This window comes from Macrobrachium nipponense, chromosome 40, assembly GCF_015104395.2.
Source record: "Macrobrachium nipponense isolate FS-2020 chromosome 40, ASM1510439v2, whole genome shotgun sequence".
Taxonomy (NCBI): Eukaryota; Metazoa; Arthropoda; class Malacostraca; order Decapoda; family Palaemonidae; genus Macrobrachium; species Macrobrachium nipponense.
The window spans coordinates 19,000,396-19,020,081 of NC_061101.1; the positions used below are offsets into that span (position 1 = coordinate 19,000,396).

At 45.7% G+C, this 19,686-nt stretch overlaps 1 long non-coding RNA gene across 1 annotated transcript in view; it reads left to right on the plus strand.

Annotated features, from left to right (window-relative positions):
• The window catches only part of LOC135212310 (uncharacterized), a 61,144-nt gene that overhangs the window by 11,794 nt on the left and 29,664 nt on the right, over positions 1-19,686 (plus strand). The window contains exon 2 of the long non-coding RNA XR_010313858.1: positions 7,534-7,689. This is a non-coding gene — a long non-coding RNA (uncharacterized LOC135212310). The remainder of the gene's footprint in view (positions 1-7,533; positions 7,690-19,686) is intronic.

Below are 19,686 nucleotides of genomic sequence, written 5' to 3' on the forward strand. Positions count from 1 at the left end.
GAAAGGCTCTAAGAGTTGATACTGGGCAGAGAGAAGGATCCTGTGGAAGTGGGATAACCTTCCAAGGAGCCCACCTTGCAGAGGATCTTCATTTTTGGCTAAAAAGCTACGATCCGGAGCAAGTAGAACTTCTCCTGATGGGAGGAATTCCACATGACCCGCATCCCTGGATAGAGCCGACAGTTCTGAAATTCTAGCTCCTGAGGCTAGGCTTAATAAGAATAGCGTCTTCCTCAGGAGCATTATGAATGTACAAGCTGAGTTGTCAGTATCTGAGGCTAGTTTGAGGACATCATTTAAGAACCATGAAACTGTAGTAGGCCTCTGAGAAGGTCTAAGTCTAGCACAGGCTTTAGGGATAGATGTGAAATAAGAATCAGTCAAATCTATCTGAAAACCTACTTGAAAGATTTTCTTCAAAGCCGACTTATGAGTGGTAATCGTGCTAGCTGCTAAACCTTTTTCAAATAGGATCTGAAAAGGATATAGCCAAATTAACTGTCATGGTTTGTAGTGTTCGATTCCCCTCAAGAAAGATGCTAATTTTTTAACAGCTGAGTCATATTGTCTAATGGTTGACTCTCTCTTATCTGATCTAGGAAGAGAATATTCTGTGGATCAATGTCAGCATCTTTATTAGCCGCAAACTCATGAAGTCCATAAAGTTAGGGTCTGGAGATTTCCTGAGGAAGCGAAACACAGTCCTCATTTGTACTGATTGTGATAGTTTGGGATTTGGGGATCCGTTGAGGTCGGAGACCAATTCCAAAAGAAGAGGATACCAGTTGCTCTTGGGCCAGTCCGGTGCAATCAGAGCTACTATCCCTTTGAAAGACCTTAGTTTGTCTAGGACTTTCAAGAGAAGATTCACTGGAGGAAAAACATAAATTCTCCTCCACTGATTCCAATCCAACGACAGGGCGTCCGTGGCATAAGCCAGAGGGTCCAGGTTGGGGCCACATAGCAAGGGAGCTTGTGGTTCGCTTGTGAGGCGAAGAGATCCACTTGGAGACCTGGGACTCTCTGGCTTACCCACTGAACGACCCGACGTCCAGAGACCACTCTGATTCCAGAGGAACTGACCGGGACAGAGCGTCTGCTATCACATTTCTTACTCCTGCCAGGTGAGTGGCAGATAGATGCCATTTGTGTTTGCTTGCTAATGCAAAGATGGCTATCATGACATGGTTCACATGCTTGGTTTGGACCCCTCCTCTGTTGATGCAATGAACTACCACTGCACTGTCCAAAACTAGCCTTAGATGAGACTCTTCGGGGAAGCAGTCTCTTCAGAGTAAGAAATACTGCCATTGCTTCCAACACGTTTTATGTGGAGCTGGCGAAATTGCACTGACCAAGTCCCCTGAACCTGTTGAACTGAGAGTATCCCCCCCACCCGGACAGGGATGCATCCGTGTGAATGGTTAAACACTGGGAGGGGATATTGAAGGGGTACTTTCTTGGCTAATTTCTTTACTTTTGACCAAGGCCGTAGTTGGTTGCGGAGGATCTGTGGAATTACTGACAACTTGTCTCGATATTGGAGTTTGCCTTTGACCGCCAAATTCGATTTATATCTTTCAGCCTTGCTTTCAGAAGGATATCTGTTACTGAAGCAAACTGAAGAGACCCTAGGATTCTTTCCTGGTTTCTTCTTGACGTTTGTTGCATTTGAGAAAATTGTTCTGACCGATTTTGCTATTTCCTTCCGTTTGACCACTGGAATTGATAGATTTGGTGGGAGGACAAATCCCATTGGATTCCAATAGCCACTGAAAACGAGATTCCGGAATAAGTCTGGATTTCGTTTTGTTTTATCTGGACCCCAGATGTTCCAGAAAGTGACTACCTTTTTGGTAGCTTTGAGACATTCCTCGACTGTTGGTGCCCAGATCAACCATCGTCGAGGTATGCCGCTACCATGATTCCCTGAGCTCTCAATTGTTGTACAACAACTTCTGCTATCTTTGTGAATACCCTGGGGGCTACATTTCAGACCGAAGGGCATCACTTTGAATGAGAATGTCTGATTTCCTAGCCTGAATCCTAGGAATGGGCGGAAGTGCCTGCTATAGGGATATGATAGTATGCGTCTGTAAGATCGATGGAGCATGTGACGGCTCCACGCGGCAGTAAGGTCCTTACTTGCGAGAGGTAAGCATCTTTGAACTTGTCGCAGCGAATGAAAGAGTTTAGCTTTGACAAGTCTAAGATTACCCTTCTTTTGTTGAGCCTTTCTTTGGCACGCTGAATAAGCGACCTTGAAATTTTAGATGTTTGACTCTCGCATAGCTCCTTCCTGAAGGAGTTCTTCCGCGTAATCTATCAATTCCTTTGACGGTATCTGATGAATGATTTGATTGGAGGAGGATCTTGGATTCCAGCTCCAGCCTAATCCTTTGGACACTATGCTCTGTGCCCAACTGCTGAACCCCCACCTGTGGCGGAAGAGAACAGCCTCCCTCCTACCTGGGGAGCCTCATTGCTGATGGGCGGGTTGGCCACCACGCCCTCCTCTGAACTGCTTACTCCTTGTCCCCTTCCTGCGCCACGGTGACGAAAGTAACCTCTCGCCCTACCCCTCGTGAGAGTAGCCTTGAGCCTCATAAGCAGGGTTTGAAAGGCAGGCGCAGATAGCGTAGGAAGGTCGAAGGTTGCGATTGCTGGGGCACCAGGAGGAAAGGTTGGGATTGCTTAGATGTAGCAGGTTGTCCCTGTTGGGTAACCGGGACTGCCTGCACAAACTGCTGCTGATGCTGGAGTTTTTTATATGGCTGGAACCTCTTACCAGCCTTCTTTGGTTTCTTGCCAGCTGTGGGAACGGATTCCTGTTTCCTCTTAGAGGAAATACCCCACCTAGCTCTAAGGCTCTGGTTGAGTCTAGCAGCTTCGTGGTGGACTTCGTTCACTGCAGACTCTGGGAAGAGATCCGCTCCCCACATGCTCGCAGCCAAGAGTCTATTAGGCTCGTGCCTGATAGTGCACTCTTGAAGAACATGCTTCCGACAGTTCCTCCTGGCTTGGAAGAAGTCAAAGGCGTCTAACAGAACCGTCTGAAACTGCGATTTCGATTTCGCCAGGATCTTGAACAGCGTTCGTTAGCGTAAGAAAAAGAGCAGCCATTTCCGTAACGATGAGAGAGTTAAGGGACCTGCCAAACCTAGTTCGCGCATCGAACTCTGCCTGGATTAGGGAATCCGGCAGCCTAGGTAACTTCTCACCGAACTGGTCCATAGCGCAGTCCGGCTTGAGTTTACCAGCGTGAAAGTAGCTGGCAGGTTTTCCCATAACTCTCCGAAGGCGGGGAAGAGTGGAGAAGTAGACTCCGACTCTCTCAACTGTGGAACGGGCTCATCCTTGAGGACTGCCTGAAGAGCCTTCTCCACCAATTTCGTGGCGAACGGAAGAGAGACCTCCTCTTCCGTCGCGAAAATAGTGAAGGGGCTCTTATAGGCCTGGAGTCTCAGTATTAGTACACTCCCAGTCCTCAAGGCAGTGGAACCCATTCCCGTTGGGCGGTGATCTCTACTGTAGAGGACTGACTCCTTCGAGATCTTGTCCTCTCTCGTAGAGCCCGTTGGCGTCAGCCTAGCATACCCACCGATGAAAGGCTGTGACAGACCCGGAGGATAGAACTCGAAGTCCTCAATCCTTCGAGTGCCAAACTCCGGATCGAAATCAATCCCGTCCTTAAAGGGAGCATAGGCCGCTACTCTCCATGGATTGTCCATAGAGAAAGCTGGCAAGGAGTCGTAAGACGGAAGTTGGAGAATCCCCGTGCTAGAAGCAGGGGAGACTGGGGGAGGAGCCTGAGATAGCCCAGCTACCCGCGATCCTCATTCTCTCTCATCCTATTAGAGAGTTTCCTGGACCGTCTGTCCAGTTTGAGACAGACTGCTCGACAATTGCGCGAACATCTGCTCAAAACGTGTTCCCCAAGCTGAATTTGGGAACCCACCATCGCTCCTACCTGTTCCATCATTCCTGATGAGACAGGAGAGGGGAACGCGGGAGCTGGTGCTTGCCACCCTGCCGGCATAGCCGGAGAGGGGGCAGCGAAGCGGGAGAAGGCAGCGACTCGGAGGTAGCGCGAGCCTTCTCCTTCGAAGCCTTGCTTCTGGAGCTCTTCGACTGGGAAGAGCTCGGCTTAGCCTTCACCGCGTCGGCGTATGAAGTCGATGAACTTCCTGGCCAAGAAGACGAAGACGACTTCTTAGAAGTCGTCTTAGACAAAGTCTTCGTTCTCTCTTTCTTCTCCTTAGGAGGTACAGAGAGAGCGGGAGTGTGGCTAGGGATCTCGGATCCCGGAAAGCCTTGGAAGGAGGCGGAAGAAGAAGGGACAGGAGAAGACCCAGGAGCGCCCAAGGAAAGACCTTGGGCGCCCGACAAACCTACCTCAGCCAACAAATCCTCACTTACTACCGCCATCGGCTCGAGATTCAGGTCCAGGGCGGCGACGTCCGGGACTGACTCCTGGGAGGCTACGACCCCAACGAAGTCTGGAGTTCTTGCTGGATGGCGGCTATCACGGGGGCGGCGGACAAGGGGAGGGGTCGACGTAGCCCGTCGACTTGCCCGCAGGGAAGATCTGGATGGCCAGCTTTCTATCCAGAATGTAGGGCTGGCCCTTGGCGCGTTTTTCCCAAAGCCGCCCACCCACGCTTTCAGGGTGGCAGGGCGACTTCCCTCACACCGCTAGCCTGAAAGAAAGGCTGGATTAGCTACCAATTGCGGACAGGGTTAACAAACTTACGAACTAGAAGTTGTTAGAAAATTCATAAGTAAACCTCATAATGGACTTACCCCATCCACCAAGCTGCGCGACCAGGTCGTAGCATATAGTGCAGGCCTCGGGGGTGCCAGACGATGGACTCGTTGTATGAAGGTGGCACACGGGGCGTGAGACCTTCGCACTCGTCATGTCCACAGGGGTCATACAGCGTCGCATTACAAGCGAGGACCTGGCAGTTGGTAGCCTGTAAGTGAAAAACGTACATGAGTACAGAGTAAACACTTACAGCCTTAACATATGCTCCGCTGGTAGCCGGAGCGATAAAGTTTAGATAAAAACCAGAAGCCCCGCTAAAATACGTGTGGTAACCAGGTTTGGAAGATAGGCTATGGCTCCGCCAGTGGCGGAGGCACAAGAATCAACCAATTAGGAGTGGTGGTAATGGAAACCACGACGTAAAATGGCGGGGATGGTTGATAAAAATGAAAAATAATAATACAACAATTCATTGTAAAAATATCTTATAATAGGGTATATATCCTTAAAGTAGCAAAATAACATAAAGCAACTCCTCTCCACCCGTCTACTAGAAGAGTGCGTAGGTAAGGGTAAGCTCCCTTCCGGTAGCGGGGGAGAGATATAAGGATATAGTAGGCAAGCAATCGACCATCCATGCACCCACCCTGCCCGCTAGCGGAGCCAATATACTATAACCAAAGGGGCCCCCCCCGGCTGCGACGGAAGGCTCCTTTCGTATCGTAAGGGAGGGTGGCTGAGAAAAGGGGAGGGGGGATGGAGGTCCCGGCGAAACACGGCGGGAGCGAGGAAATGGGGGGAGGGATGGGGCCTACTCCTCCCCACCTCACCAACTACCCGTCTGGAGACCCTGGTACCTCATAGTGGTCACCTATACCCCCTGCTGGCGGGACCCCCCGGCACCTCCGAGAGTGTGAGAGAAGGCGATGAGGTTGTTATGACAACCAAGGGGTCCCCCAGCTCCTCCCTACATCAGAGAGGGAGGGAAGGGGCAGGGTAAGGTGCTATAGTACACGTGACCGCGAGTGGCCTAGGCCACGAGCAACACAACCGTGATAGGGCCACGTGAACCAAGCTGTACCAACATGTGGAACAAGCACCTAGGCTAGCCTAACACCCTAAATAAAACCATATTTTGAAAAGGGGGAAGAGACACTGTTAGTAAAAGAGAAAGAAGCCCAGGAGGAGGCAGACTGTTCCGAAAAACAGAAGCCTACTCGGAGCCAGCGATAGCCGATGTAGAGCAAGAGCCGGGATGCTGGGCCGAATAAAAATAATAATAGCCCTAAATACCAAGCTAAGAGAAATGGTAGGAGGGCTGACTAGCTAAACTCGATTGTAAACAATGAATGTGAAAAAAAGTAGCCCATAAGCATAAGAAGTCCCAGTATGGACCGGGAATTCTTACGAGGCGGCATGGCGCCACGAGACAACCGAGGACCGTATTTGGCCAATAAAAGGGAAAATACTGGTACCCGGAAGATAAAATTACCGTAAAAAATGACTTATGAGTTACTTAACTTAGCCGTGGCGATAGCAGAGCGTTCCATGGTTCCAAGTGGATATCTCACGAAAAAACAGAGCACAAGAAATGGCGACTTGTCGCTGGTGCTAAAATTTAAGGATGACCGCTAGGGGCGCTGCTGTCCGTGGCGTCCTCTAGTAGTAGTAGTAGAGACTGCATCGCCCGTTGGTATCGGCTCTCTCTTGGGGGATTCTGATAGGGAAGTTTCTAATTGGTGTTTGTCTCGTGGTAGTGTTCCACACTCGCCCCTATTTCATACCGACACTTCTTTTTAAGAGTGAGCGAGTCAGTTTTACTGACATTTTCTTAATTTTGTTTTTCTCTGGTAATTTTAGGATAATTTTACCTAGAAAGAATGATGTTAAGGATTACTTTCATAGGCCGACACGAGCTGAGCCCAGAAAACGGGAATAGTTTCCAGAGCCCGCCACCCCAGCGGCGGGAATGGTGGATCACCTGACCTACCTGTCGCGTGTGCCGCGAGTTTTGAAATTCTGTCGGGACGACCGAGTCTATAGCTAGTATATATCTGCCAAGGTAAGTATGTACAAAACTTTATTGTATCTTAACAATATCATTTTAAAAAATTAAATAAAATAATTTATTAGAAAAAAACTTGTATGAGTTGGTAAAATTTACGATTGTCTTTTAAAAGAGACCCCACAAGGAGTTGTAAAAAGTCATTTTCAACTTCTTGTGGAAGGTAGGGAAAATTTTTTAGAATTTTTTCTTTCACCATGTGTATTTGGGTATCTTCCTCTTTCCATTGATGTGTTTTTTTTTCGTAATTTGCCAACAAAATTTTGCCGGTATGGTTGCCTGCATATCGATTTATTACCCCAGTTCCTAAGGGTTAAATGAATTTTTTGGAGAATGAAATTAAACCCAATCCATTTATAAACTTGCACTATCTTCCCAGCCCCACACTTCACACTTTTTGAGGTTGGTTAGGATACCAGAGATACTTTGCCACCAGCAGTGGCACTAGGGTTCCTGAATGTCTGTTTGACCAATGAATGAATTCTTCTGTCTTAAAGGAGTGTGACTGGGAGTATTTGACTGCTCAGGATTTAACCTATGTAAGGTGATGGGCTTGTATTAAATGAAATTAATTTTCTTTTTTAAAGAATTTAGATTTTAGTAAACTGGTGGTTACCTGTAGGAAATCATTTTATTTGTAGAGATGATCTTCAGTTTTTCTGTTGTAAAATATCTAATGGATTTATATTTTAACTTCTAGGCAAGATGATGTGGACAGTGGCACTGGAAGGGGGCCCACAGCGCGTTAACCATGCAGCTGTTGCAGTGGGTGATAAAATTTATTCCTTCGGTGGCTATTGCACTGGAGAAAACTACAATACGCTAAGAAATATGGATGTCCATGTTTTAGAAACAGGTAATACCTCTTTACATTTTTCACCTAGTGTTAAATTGAGGATGCAGATTTTGGCAAAATATGAATACAATGCATTTCAATATATAATATAGTAGCATAGCAGGCATTCGTTTTATAATACAGTATGATTTTTTATTCTTTATAATTGTTTATCGTCCTCATGGAATTCATTTAATAACTACAAAACAAGGGAAAAGTCCTACATCGTAAGTAGATTATTATACCTAAATAATCCTTTAAATATCCATATTAATAGCACCAAGGGGCTTTTGGATAATGGTGAAATTTGGATAATGGCAAGTAAAAAAGATCTTTGGGTGTTCAAGGGGAACTCTTTACACCGCCTCATCTAATCTTGTCAATGCCATGTAACTGTAAAAACTCAATATGCTTGTAAACAACAATATCACACTTTAAGCTGAAAACTTAATGCAAAAGGCAATTACAAATCTATCTTTTTCCCCATATTTGTAACAAAATACACTTAAAAAAATTTAGTAGCCAAATCTTTACAAAATGTTGGGGAGCCTTCGCAGCCCTTTTGCCCTCCTTCCCCTGTATAATTATTGTTTGAAACTGTTAATTACTGTTTGGGTTTAATTGGACAGTTTATGTATAAAGGTATTTCTGTTGTTGTGGGTTATTAAGGAAGAGGTGTAAATGACCGTTTATGACTAGTTGAGTTTGTATATTACTTGTTGTTGAGTGTCAATGATTATTTAAGATGTTCTCTTGGAGAGGGGTGAGGAAGTATGTGGGTTGGTTAGTTGAAGTTCAAGCCCTGTAGGACATTATTACCTCTCCACCAAAGGATCGTTGTGTGTCTGTATCCATTATATATATATCATTTTTTAAGTAAAGAAGAAAAAACCAAGTCTGTGTTTCTTTACTGCCACAAGCTATCTAGGCAGTATGGAGAGTAACTTCGACTTGAAACTGATCCCTGAGTATGATGGCAGAAACGCACAATCTGTTATGGAGTGGCTGGAGAAGTTGGAGCTGGTTTGCAAGCTTCGGAAAGTTGATGATGTGGCCAGTGTGATTCCTCTGCGGCTTACAGGTGGTGCCTTTGCAGTGTACTTACAGTTACCCACAGCAGATAGGAAGAAGGTTGACAAGGTGAAAGAAGCATTGTTAGCTGCGTTTGCTGTTGATCCCTATGTAGCCTATGAACATTTTGTCAGTAGGAAGTTGCACAGTGGAGAGGCACCGGATGTCTAACTTAGCTGAATCGAATTATTGAGTGACACGTCGACTCGGATCCCTGTTTGGAGGAATTTCTGAAAAAGCTCTTGCATGTGCTTTTGTAGCTGGACTTCCAGAGAGAATTCGTCAGCTGTTGAGAGCTGGGTCTCGCATGGAGGCCCCTCGATCTGGAACAGATTTTGGCTCGGGCACGGGCGTTCTGAAAGATGACCTTCCTTCTGTTTCAGTGGAAACATGTTTTGGTTGGCGCCACAGGAAGCTTGGGTTCTGTGCCAGTAGAACCAACAGTTCAGAAATGTCATGTATGCCTTGGACCAAATCACTTTGCCAGGGACTGTCTTGCTTGCAACCAAGTAAATGGTCGATTTCGGAGAAGGGTAAAGTGCTATCGGTGTGGTGGAATGGGGCACATTGCGTCAGCTTGTCCGGGAAACGAGCAAGGAGAGGAGGCATCAGCGCCAGCCTCCTCTCCCCAAACCCACTGAGTAAAGGTGCTGCCAAGTACTGTTTTGAGTGTAGAGGGTCTTCAGTGTTGCGTGTTAGTAGACACTGGGTGTTCTCAAAGCATCGCTCATGTCTCTGCTGTAAGGCATGGAACAAGTGCGCAGTTAGCATGATAACTGTGAGTGGGCAAGAAAGGGTGTGTGAAGGAATGGGCGTCGTGCACTTGCAGCTCAGTAATGGAGCTACTGCCAGCATTTCTGTATGCGTAACTACTCTAATGCCCCTCGGTTTTAAATTTCTTCTCGGCATGGATGGTGTGAGGGCTCTAGGAGGAGTCACTGTCGATACCCAGGGTGGTGTACGTTTTGGAATGGAAGACAACACTTTTTTCTGCAGCTGCTGATGTGAAGGTGGGGGTGGATGAGTGTGATTTTAGTGCAATTTACGATCCTGTGATTAAATGTTGGACAGCTACATGGAAATGGTCTGAGGGCAAGGAGCCTGGCATCCTGAGAATGGAGTAAAGGCATATTCTGTACCTCAGGAGGCAAAGGACCTGTATGAATCAGAGCTACAAAGATGGGTGAATGATGGCTGGCTGCTTCCTTATGATGAGAATAAATATGGACCAGCTAAGGGGCTTATTCCCCTCATGGCTGTTGTACAGCAAAATAAAAAGAAGGTGCGGCCTGTACTGGACTTCAGAGAACTGAATACGTACATTGATGCATTTACAGCAGACTCGGATGTGTGCTCAGACAAACTACGTGAGTGGCGCAGGCAAGGAGTGAATGTATCTGTAGTAGACTTGGCTAAACTAGCTTACCTGCAAATAAGAATCCATGAGTCTCTGTGGCCATACCAGACTGTATATTTCAAAGGCCAGAGGTATTGCCTGACTCGACTGGGTTTGGCTTGAATATTGCTCCGATGGTAATGAAATCTGTTTTAAACTGTGTTCTCCTTCAGGACCCAATTGTAAGAAAAGGAACATCAGCTTATATTGATGACATCTTTGTAAATGAAGATATTGTTAAGGCCAGCCGTGTAGAGGAGCATCTTAGAAATTTTGGGCTAGTAAGTAAGCCACACCAAAGACTTGCTGAAGGGCTCGAGCATTGGGCCTGAGAGTTTGGGGGGAGCAGGGGAGTCTTTTTTGGAAAAGGGACAATGACCTGGGCGATGCACCAAGACAATTGACTCGGCGAGCAGTGTTCTCATACTGTGGTAGACTGTTAGGCCATTACCCTGTTTGTGGATGGCTGCGAGTGGCGGTAGCATTCATCAAGAGAAGAGTCAATCAAGTCACTGAAGGATGGGACGACGTCATTATGATGATTACATCAAATGTGTTTGCAGGAACTTCTGGAGAAGGCTAAGAAGGATGACCCTGTGAGAGGACAGTGGAATGTCACCGTGACAAATTCAAGATCTGGGTGGTTGCTAGTTCTCTTGCGCTTGTGTTGCAGTGGAAGTAAATGGTTCCATTGTGGAAGATGCCAGCTGGCTGCGAAAGACGACTCGTTGCCACATCAATATGGCTGAGCTAGATGCAGTCATTAAAGGATTGAATCTTGCACTGGCTTGGAAGATACAAAGGTGAATTAATGACTGCTTCATCTACTGTGCATAGATGGATTTCAGATGGACTTTTAGGAAAAAGCAGATTGAAGACTAAGGCCGCAAGTGAAATGCTCATCAGAAGAAAGACTAGGAATAGTCTTGTCCCTGATAGAAGAGTGTGACCTCCAGCGTCTATTACACTTGTGTCTTCTGCCCAATAATAAAGCTGACAGTTTGACACGTGTACCTCAGCGCTGGCTGAGGGACCTTGGTTCATGTCACCAAGATGCAAAACTTGTATGTGCTTCTGTTGTCCCTGCCATTAGTGATGGAATTAAGGAGATCCATCATGCTGCTGGTCACCCGGGTGTGAGAAGAACTCTCTATTTTGTGAAGAAAGTCCATCCAGGAGTTACCAAGCGGCAAGTACAGGCTGTTGTCAAATGCTGTGAGGCATGCCAGTCAATAGACCCGGCCCCAGTGAAGTGCAGAAGGGTAGTCTGGAAGTGGATAGAGTGTGGCAGAGAGTTGGCATGGATATTACTCACTATGATGGACGGCCGTATCTTACTCTCATTGATTGTGGACCATCTCGATTTGCCATCTGGCGTCGGCTCCATTTTCAGACCAGTGAGAGCATCATCGGGCAACTGGAGACAGTGTTCTATGAACGAGGAGCGCCGGAGGAACTGTTAACTGACAATGACCCTGCTTTTCGTAGCAAACTATTTGCTGACTGCAAAAAAGTGGTGCGTGCATCTTAATTTTAGATGTGCTTATGTTCCATCAGGAAATGGTATAGCTGAGAGATGCCATCGAACTGTTAAAGTCATTGCTGCAAGGAAAGGCTGCAGCATTGCAGAGGCTGTATATCTGTATAATTTGATGCCTCGTGATGACTGCGACTCAACGACTGCCCCTGTCAGTATGCTGTATTCTTACCCTGTGAGGGTCCGAGGAGTGGATCCATGCTCAATGAACAAAGTGGCAGTGAGTGGCCCCTACAAAGCAGGTGATGAGGTGTGGGTAAAACCATCCAACATGCGATGCAATATGCAATTTGAAAGAGGCAAAGTTACGAGAGTTTTGTCAGAACAAGCTGTTGAAGTCAATGGAGTTCCACGCCATGTTAGAGATCTTCGTTCGTGTTCTTCACAAGGATTGATATTGAGTGAGGAAAACTACTGATGCTGAGGATGAGGAGCTTCTTATACAGCTTTCCTGTTCATGAAGATAGGGGGAAGAGGAAGATTCAGGCACTGTTTGCTGAGTGCAAACGCGATTCCAAGACATTCAACAAGAGTTAGAAGAGCTAGAGTTTGTAATATATGTGAATGTAATTCAGGGGGAGTGTATAATTATTGTTTGAAACTGTTAATTACTGTTTGGGTTTAATTGGACAGTTTATGTATAAAGGTATTTCTGTTGTTGTGGGTTATTAAGGAAGAGGTGTAAATGACCGTTTATGACTAGTTGAGTTTGTATATTACTTGTTGTTGATTGTCAATGATTATTTAAGATGTTCTCTTGGAGAGTGAGGAGTATGTGTGGTTAGTTGAAGTCAAGCACTGTAGGACATTATTACCTCTCCACCAAAGGATCGTTGTGTGTCTGTATCCATTATATATATATCATTTTTTAAGTAAAGAAGAAAAAACCAAGTCTGTGTTTCTTTACTGCCACATCCCCAGCAATGGCTAGTAAGGAGGAAAGGGGAAGAAGAGAGGAAGATGTTGAGGCTGGCCATCTCCCTCCACAGCTGTTACTAGTAGGGGATGCCAATTGAGCTATGGTCAATGTGGCAGAGAAGGGGTGGAACCTGGGTAGAGTAGTACCTCAGTCTTACACGATTTGATTTGTGCAAATTCACAATAGTGGAACTTTTCATTGGACCTAACCAATTATCCTACGCAATTTTTTCACACACGCAAATGCAAAAGCATTTTCAAATCCTCGAGAAACCCTGCAAAAATGTTCGTTTTGTACATGGAACTTACCCAGCAGATATATACTTAGCTATAGACTCCGTCGTCCCCGACAGAAATTCGAATTTCGCGGCACACGCTGCAGGTAGGTCAGGTGATCTACCGCCCCTGCCGCTGGGTGGCAGGAATAGGAACGATTACCATTCTAGAACCAGATTTTCTCTGTTGCGGTAGTGTCAACATACGTTGTTGCTACCTCCTGACTTGATTTTCGTTTTTTCATCGCCATCGACCTTCTGGGCTGTCTTTTGCAGGGAAGTACTGGGTCTTTGGTTTGGCATACGCTTTTATTAACTTTTTAATGAATTTGGCTTCGAAATTTCGAAGAATATATTACGTGAAACTACCGAATTTTTCGGTAGACACTCATATATTTTGCAATAAGGGAAATATTGATTTTTTTTTTTTTCACTAATACGTGTATAAGTGTTAGAACTTGATGAAGGAAATATAAGATCTAACTTCCTACTTTAGGAAGTCAGAAAGCATATAACTAGATACGCTTCCTTTAGAAGCTTTAAGAGCTCTCGTACTAACGAGCAGTTAGAGTATTGACAATTCTAGTAGTTGTTGCATCCTCATCACCTTCTTACTCCACAGAATCTACAAATTCATATGTGCAAATTTGAAGATAAATGGATGGAGCTCAAAAGGCGAGCTCTAAAAAGGTAAGAAGTGAATATAGTGTTCCCAGTGCAGTGGAGGGTGCGTCTGATCGGCTCCGTAGCGCTTCCAGGCCTAGACCTCTTCCAAACTCCCAGACCCAGTGGAGGAGGAAAGTCGACAGCCGCAGGAAGGTTAGGGAGAACCCCCACCGGTCAGGCGTCCCCTCGGCAGGTTCTGTAGAACGTCCCAGACTGCCAAGGATAGCCATTGATAAGGCATCCTTAAAAAAGTGCGTCTCTTCATTTTACATCCGAAAAGACGAAGAATGTATGTTTGGAGTTTCGATGATCTAGCGCGTTCTCTGAAAACTAAGAGAACACTGAGCAAGAGCCAGCCGCTGCCAGGAAGCCACGTTCCAGCAAGCTAGCGTGAGCTACGTTCCAATAGCCAGCAGCGAGGCGCGTTCCAGCTAACAGACTAGCGCGAGCCGCGTTCCTACAACCAAACGTTCTAGAAAATTTTTCTTGGCGCAAGGCGCCTTCAAAGAGACGAAGCGCCAGCCTGGCGCAAATTGCGCCAGAAAAACAGACGGCTAGAGCAAGGAGCCTTATAGTAGAGTGGCAATCAGAACGATCCTTCCATTGAACGTTTCCGGGCAAGAGGCTCTTTCTAAAAGGGGTCTAGTAGGCGCTCGAACTATCAGGGCGCACGGGGACCTTCCACGCAAGCGGAACGTTCCAGGAGCGAGTCTCCTTTCTAGCGTGCGGAACATTCCAGGCGCTAGGTGCAAGGAGCCAGGCGCCAGAATATTCCTAATCTTCTTATGAGAGAGAGGTCAGTCGCGAGGCTCCTCTTTGAGTTTTTAACTTGAGCAACTTTCCCCTGGCAAAGGTGCAAGATGTCGCTTAGGCGGCCGTCGCTTTTGCCAGAAGGATTCTGATACTAAGAGAAGCCATTTTTTCATTTTTCAGAGGACTCTCTCCTTCATTCATGCTCTTCCCTCGTTATGAAGAGGCAAGAGCTTTGGAGTTTTACTTATAAGAATCTCATCGACGTTTGGGTATGATGGCGGATAGGAAATATCTACTTCCTTCCGTAAACCCTACAGATGAACAGGAATTCTGTCTCTTCCACGATTTATGAGGAAATCACGAAGATTTAAAGAGTTCCTGGATTAACTTCCTTCCTTAAGGAGATATATATACTCTTTCTATCGTTCTATTAACGAAAAAAACGAAGATAGTAAAAATTTTTCCTTTCTCTATCTGCCTCGGCAGGGAAAGAAGGTAGTAGAGTATTTGCTGTATGAGAATACGATACGGCAAATCATAAGCACATACCGTAGTTACTTCTTTGCTGAGCAACTCAATTACCAGTATCCTTCCAGGAATTTCCTAGGAAGGACTACGCTTAAAGGGATTGTTAAGACAACACCTACTTAGCTTCTAGATTTATCGAAGTCTTGTTTCGCTTAGATATGCATTATAAGAACTTCCTGAAGTTTGATAATAATTTTATAAGATTCCTTTATTAAATGGAGTAGCTGGCAACTCTGGAAGAGTAAGGCCAGTCGGCTAACGAGACTGCTATCGCTTAGACACCAACGCAGTATCATGTAGGTGTCGGTCATGAGTGGTCGGTTACATGTCTCTCTCCTGCGGGATGGAATGACTAACCGTGTCTCTCCCCTACAATCGTGGTTTTAGCCTCGGATTGAGGGGATAGGTAAGCAAACATAAATAAAATATTGTCTGCCTTTTGCTAAGAAGCTTTCAATAAGAAAGATATTACAACATTTCAATGCTGTTTACCGTAGGTAACATTTTTAAAGGATTCTAACGCAGCGGAACTCTATATTGTATAATGCTCTCATGCTTACGAAAGCATGGCTTATTAGAGTACATGCTTAGTGAGAAGATGAATGTAGTAGAGAATTCACTTTAAGACTACGGTATGGTCAAGTCTTATGCACATACCGAGGTTAACTACAGAATTCCTAGTATCCTTACAAAGGTTTCCTAGATTAATGCTGTTTACCACAATGTGACAGTATTATAAAGGATTCTAATACGGCAGAGCGCGATATATATAATTCTCTCATCCTTTCGAGAAACGCACACAACCTTTTAGAATCGGATATTGCTGAGAAGTTGGGTGAGGTCGGATGGGAAACATTCTCTTAGTGGCAGAAGTTGTTTCCCTGAATATACTATACTACGTATATAAAAGTTTTTTCCCACTAAGAACGGAATTAACATGTGAAGGATGTCGGGTACCATAAAGGCATAGATGTTATGGCACATAACCTAAAAAGAACTAGAAGGAAGCGCCAGCCTGGCGCAATTAGCGAGTTATTAACCTAAGAGTCCAGTAGCCTCTCGGACAGCAGGCTCGGTAACGGCAAGATTCGTTCCTGATTTCGTTACCCATTTAATCGAAAAGGGGTCGCTTACAAGGAATGATGAAATGATTTATTTTAATCACTTAGGCCCAATTCCAACGACTCTCTCATATCGCAAAGAGCATCGAGAATCTCTTTTTTCGCCCCTGTTCGCGTTAACAAAAGAGAACCTATTTGGGAACAGACACGGAACGTAACGATCCGTAAGAGGTTCGATGCAAGATTTTGCATGTCCGTGAGAACCTTGACGATCGAAGATAATAACTGTTAACGTATGTCTAACATTTATTGAAAAGAGTTGTGAGAACCTGCGGAAAGTCTTCTTCATAGATCTCTTTGTAAGGTAGAAGACGAACAGGCTTCCTTTAGACTGCTTTTTTTTTTTTTTTTTTTTTTTTTTGTTTTTTTTTTTTTTTTTTTTTTCTCCTCGAACCAAGAGAGGTAGCAATATAAGACATCTTTAAATTTAAAGAAGGGGAATAAACTTTAGTCTTTTTTCCCCTCCCCTAGTTATAAAGATCTTAACAGATATTAAGATAAACTGGGCGTCAAAGTTAGAGAGGTATGTATGCCTCATTTTGGCCTTAGAGAGGTTGGATTCACAGAAGTCACGTTCTTCTCACAGCATGTTTCGTAAGGCTTTTCCAAGAGTATCTGGATATTCTATCAGAATCTATTATAAATAGACCTATCCCTAAAACCTCTACACTCTGAGTCTGTCCGCGTGCAGACTGACCAGAAGTGGAACATGAATGAGAGGTTTTTTCAAGGTAAATGACAAATAGTCATGGCTAAGACATAGAATTGCTGCAGATCGTGCTAGATGAATGAGGAAACTGTCCTCTTCCGATACCTCTGTGAACCACATAGCGAGGTTTTTTCTTCACTTTCAGAGGGAAGAATGACCTATGTATATATCTGCTATCAAAGAACGCAGTAAAAGGCTATACTCTGTCTCTACAAGGGGAATTAGAGATAACAGAGGATTAAGATCTTCGGGATCTTATACGATACCGCAATACGACAAGAGTAGGATATCATATACTTCGAATGGGACTTTTTGTGGCCACAGATTCCGTGTTCCGACAAAATGGAACTGCTCCTCATCAAACTTCTTTGAGGAAGTTTTATGAAGGTAATTCTTTGTTTCTCTTAGCCCTAAACGACCAAGAAGACAAGTGAATTTTTGTGCATTGGAATCTCGCATCAGATTCAATGGAGACTCGGCAATGGGTTCTTGTCAGCATAGTATGCCTGGCAAAAGAACTAAATCCCTCTATTCCTGACGCAACACTTTCAGATAGAAGTTTCGTTGCCCAGGCAGGGTACTTACATTTTCATCTACAGAAGAAGAGATGGTTTAAACGTTTGCCTACAGAGTCTTCGGGGTGCGATGAGGGTGGGGGCTCAAAAATGCTTCCCAGAAGGTATTCAGAAGGATACAATAAGAGCTAGAAATCAGGTTCCGCCCAATTTCAGCTCAGTCTCCCCTTCGACTTCCAGACTCCTTCCCTTCCTTCGGGCAAGGATAGGGAAGATTCTGCAACGAGGAACCTCATCAACATGTAAGAAGAGATCTCGTTAGCAAAAGAAGTGTTCACGAAGGATCCTCCTCGGAGGAAGACTCTTCTCTCTCGTATTGTTAGATATCCTGTCGTCTACGGGTGTAGCTGACTAAATCACCTCCCCTTGCCAGGGGCCGAAAAGCTCAAAGGGGAAGAATTTCTTCCACCCTTCTCCAGTCTCCTGATAAACAAACTATGTGGTTGTTCAGGACTCTCGGACAATGTAGCGCCAGCCAAGCGCCAAATGCCAATACAGGCGAAAAACGCCAGAGGCGGACAGTTCCAAGGAACTCTGTCATGGTCGGATACTGAGAAGGAGCGGGCCTCCAAACCTGGCGCAAATGCGCCAGAGGCGAACAAATCGGACAGATATAAGAGTGTCCGATGTGGACATCGCCAGACAGCCTAGAGACTCTTCCAAGCTCGAAGCTCCAGCAAGTGTGGAGGAGCCAAGCCAGGCGCGAGACGCCAGCCAGGCTCTAGGAGCCAGCCAGGCTCTAGGAGCCAGCCAGGCTCTAGAAGCCAGCCAGGCTCTAGAAGCCAGCCAGGCGCCATCCAGGTGCCAGGCTCCTTCAAGGCTAGGCTCCAGTCAGGATTGAGGATCCATCCAGGCGCAAGGCTCCTTCCAGTAAAGAGAAAACCTAAAGCTCTGTCATGTAAGAGGCTAGTCCCCATTGATATGATACAGGTAAGGCTCTGCCATGTAAGTGGGTCAGCCCCCCATTGGCACGATCCGAGAAGGCTCTGTCGTGTAAGAGGGGCGGCTAGCCCCCATGACATGATCCAGAAGGGTTTGTCAGTCATAGGTCCCTACCTCGCTGAAACTCTTGAGGCATGCAGACTCATAGACAGTATCATGAAGTCTTCTGCCAGGCTCCAGGTGCCTTCCAGGCGCAAGGCACCAGCCAGACGCAAGGCTCCAGCCAGGCGCGAGGCGCTAGCCAGGAAGGAGGAGCCAATCAGGCACCAGCCAGGCGCAAGGCGCCAGCCAGGCGCCAGCCAGGCGCAAGGTGCCATCCAGGCGCAAGGCGCCATCCAGCGCGAGGCTCCAGCCAGGCGCAAGGCTCCAGCCAGGCGCGAGGCGCTAGACAGGCGCTAGGCGCCTGCCAGGCACGAAGCGCTAGCCAGGCTCCAGGCTTCACCCAGAAGAGATCTATATCAAAGAACGCCCTGGCCTTCTTTGAGACATTGTGATCTCCTAAGCACTTGATAAGTGCATTGATGATTCCTTCAAACAGCTGAGAATTAAAAGCGCATGAAGTGCGAGCTTTTTCGAATTCTTGTTCTTTCCCTAAACAATATGTCATAAGGACATATTAGCTGTCACATACGGGAGATGCAACTCTGTGTTGACTTCCCATTATCCGAAGGATGTCAAGATAACCTTCGAGGGATCCTTCTCTCTTGGTTGATACGTGTCTGCGGATACATTGCTGGGATAGGGAGCAGATACTGATCCTTAACTAGTGAGTTAAATTTTTTTTAACGTCGTGTTTTTTCTTTGGGTTGTTTGAAAGGAGTTTGTAGATAACTCTTTTCAACTTAAGCACTAACCCTCGTGTTAGGATCAGGTGATCGGGATCGGTGTTGTGCTCCTTAATTATGCCACTAGGCATAGGCATATTGTCATGTAAGAGGCTCTGTCGAGTAAATGGATAAGACCCCATCGACAGACCCACAAGAACTCTTAGCCATAGGTCACATCCTCGCTGAGGCTCTTGAGGCGAAGCAGATTCCTAGGCATTAGCCATGGAGTCTTCCGCCTGATCAAGTAGGAACCAAGGTTTTATTTATTTATTACCTACAACGTATGTTGTTTACCTGTCTATTCAGTAAATAGTTTTTGTCTCTTTCCCACCACCCAAGGGTGTCATCAGCTAAGTATATATCTGCTGGGTAAGTTCCATGTACAAAAATGATATTGTTAAGATACAATAAAGTTTTGTACATACTTACCTGGCAGATATATACGATTAATGGCCCACCCAACCTCCCCTCAGGAGACAGGTGGAAGAGAAAATCTGGTTCTAGAACGGTAATCGTTCCTTATTCCTGCCACCCAGCGCCAGGGCGGTAGATCACCTGACCTACCTGCAGCGTGTGCCGCGAAATTCGAATTTCTGTCGGGGACGACGGAGTCTATAGCTAAGTATATATCTGCCAGGTAAGTATGTACAAAACTTTATTGTATCTTAACAATATCATTTTAGTTTAATTTCTTATGTAA